This window comes from Magnolia sinica, chromosome 12, assembly GCF_029962835.1.
Source record: "Magnolia sinica isolate HGM2019 chromosome 12, MsV1, whole genome shotgun sequence".
In the NCBI taxonomy this organism is placed as follows: domain Eukaryota; kingdom Viridiplantae; phylum Streptophyta; class Magnoliopsida; order Magnoliales; family Magnoliaceae; genus Magnolia; species Magnolia sinica.
The window spans coordinates 55,449,322-55,452,342 of record NC_080584.1 but is presented as its reverse complement, the minus strand read 5'-3'; positions in this window follow the sequence as shown (position 1 = coordinate 55,452,342).

The following is a 3,021-nucleotide window of genomic DNA, read 5'->3' as shown; positions in this document are numbered from 1 at the left end:
AAGCGACCAGGTTTTTCAAGTCCTCTTGCGGATTGCATCAAGGGGACCTGCTATCGTCGAGTCTTTTCATTTTGGGGGCTGATGTCTTGAGCCGTAGCCTACATAAGTTGGTGTCAAATGGCAGTTGTCTTCCTTTCTCACTTGGGACGGGCTGCCCGCAGGTTTCCCACCTACTCTATGCGGATGATACCCTCCTTTTTCTTAACGGAGGAAGAGCATCTATGCGTAAGATCGTGGCTTTGTTGGAGGAATACCAAACAGCGTTGGGGCAACTGATTAACAAAGCCAAAAGCTCCTTCTCCTACTCGGATAAGATCCTAGCCTCTAGGATTCGTGCTATCAACTCTTTGCTAGGAATTGCCAGATCAACAGGCTCTTGTTGCTACCTCAGTGTTCCCCTATTGGTTGGTAGGCTGAAGTCCTCTACTTTTCAGCCATTGGTGGACAAAGGGGGGGGGGGGAAGAATGGTCATCATTAAGCATGTGTTGTGCAGCATTCCATTCACTCTATGGCAGCTTATTCTATCCCAAAACAAGTCCTTTTCGATCTTGACAGAAAGTTTGCCTCCTTCTTTTGGGGGAGGGCCGAGGGCAAAAGAAAGCTGCATTGGAAGAGCTTGAAGACTATCACGACGCCAAAGGAAGAAGGTGGTCTCGGTATCAGGAAACTTGTTGATGTGTTGCAAACCTTTCATATTAAAATGGCGTGGGTGCTTCAATTTCACAAAGACTCCAGTCTCTGGGCCTCTTTTATAGCAGCTAAATATAATTTAACCCAAGATCTGATGAGGGCTTATCTCATCCGGGGAAGAGCTTCCCCTTTTCTTAAGATGATCTTTAACAATATTTCTTTCCTTGATGAGAATGTTCAATGGAGTGTTGGCGCAAGGCATTGTAATTTCTGGAAGGCAAATTGGATGGGCCTTGGCCCCCTTCTAAATTTTCTGTCGTCTGATGTTGCAGCCACCATCCATCTTCTGAAGGCTAATCAAGTGTTGGGCCCTCGGGGTCTACTTCCACCTTCAATTGCCCTGTCCATGCTCCCCAATGAGGTGACTGATTTCATCTTCCACCATGGCATTTGCGTCTCAGCTAAACCCGATTCCCCCTTTTGGCCCTTTACCTCTTCAAGTTCTTTTTCCATCAAGTCTGCGTGGGACGTCAACAGGCTGACCGGACCCAGAAAGGACTGGGCAAGGTGGGTTTGGCACGGTTTGCTACTGCCAAAAATCTCTCTATTCCTTTGGAGGCTTCTTCAAAAGGTTGTTCCTCTTCATTTAGCAGTCCAAGAAAGAGGTGTTTCCCTTGCCTCTAAATGTCTGTGCTGCAGAGACGGCACTGAACCGGGCCCAGCTGCAGAATCCTATTCGCATCTTTTTCTAGACGGCCAGATTGCAAAATTTGTCTGGAATTTCTTTGGTGTGCAGGCGGGGATCTCCATCATGTAAGCGTTGATGGTGGAATCCAGAATCGTGTAATGGACAAGTGCCTGTGCAGACAGGAGAAATCAGGGGAAGCAACATCTCCTCACTCTAGCTTTTATATTGTGCGAACTCTAGCAATCTCAAAATAGGGCTTTTTTCGATGATAGATTGATGAACCACCGGTCGGTCATAGCTAAAGTCTCCTGGTGGCTGTCATGCGCCAGGGAGGAGGTTGTTAGGAATAGGTTCTCCTAGCAACTCCAAACTGTGGACGGGCTTCGAAATATCTATCCAAAGCAAACGTCGCAAGCGGCCATCTAATGACAGAAACCACCTACAGGCTGGGTAAAGGTAAATGTGGACGGATCCCCTAGAGGAAACCCGGGCTTGGCGGGGGCGGCAGCGTTTGTAGAAACGACAAGGGGGATTTTTTTTTCAGTTTTGCTTATGGTTATGGTAATTTGATGACAAATACTAGCGCTAAGTTCAAGGCGATTCATAATGGAATTCTCTTGGGCTTGGAAAGAGGTTTCTCCCAAATCATTGTAGAGTCGGACTCAAAACTGGCGATTAAGGTTTTCAACGATGGGGCTAAGACTAGATGGGTATGGAAAGATTGGAAAACCCTCATAGATACGCTCCGGGGTCTCGCAACAATGAATTTCATGCACATCTTTAGGGAGGGGAACAGCACGGCTGACGCTTTTGCTCGGATGGGTAGCTTTTCCCAATCTCCGTTATATTTCTCTTGTTCTGCAGATCTTCCTCGGTAGGTGAGGGGAGTCCTTTTCCTAGACAAGGTGAGGCTCGGAGCGATAAGGGAGAGGAAGATCTCCTCTAATTTTTTGTAATTTTCTAGTTGTATCTTTTGTTCGGCCTTTACGATAGGTCTTCCTTTGGTCCTTTTTTCCGAGGAAGACCCGAAGCTCTGTAATTTTGTCCAAAAATGAATATAACTCTCCTTTAAAAAAAAAAACATATCAACCAGGTTGGCCTAAGGTTCTGGAAATGGGCACCATTGGAATAGATTGTTTATACTAATTGCAGCATAATAAGTATACGTAATGTGTGTTGAAACATCTTGAGGATCCAGCCAAATAGGAGGTGTTTATGCAGGGATATAAGTCAAATAACCGTGGGTAGAGCTGGCATGAGTCCAGTCAGATTGAGTTAGGGCTGACCTGATGCAACTTGGTTTTGAAATAAACCGGAACCGAATTTGACACAAATTGGCACCGACTCTAGCTTGCCTAACCTGATCAGAGTCCAAGTGGGGCTTGAACTTATCGGGACCAAGTCTGAACCAGTCATAAGGACTGAGTTGGGTCGATTCAGCACTGAGTTGAGTCGAGTCGACCCTTTTTTTTCCTTGTTTATATCCCAATTTAACGCTTAGCATAAGGGGTTTAAAAATGACTCAGCCTAAGCCATCTTAGACACACCACACCCAGCCCGGTTGTATCCAAGCTAACCCGAACGTACCAGAGTTAGCTCAAACGCATCCGACCCATTCTAATTTGGATATTCAATCCTACCCAACTCCAATTTCATAAAACCACCAAATTAAAAAAGAATAGATGAAAATCATGAAAATAGA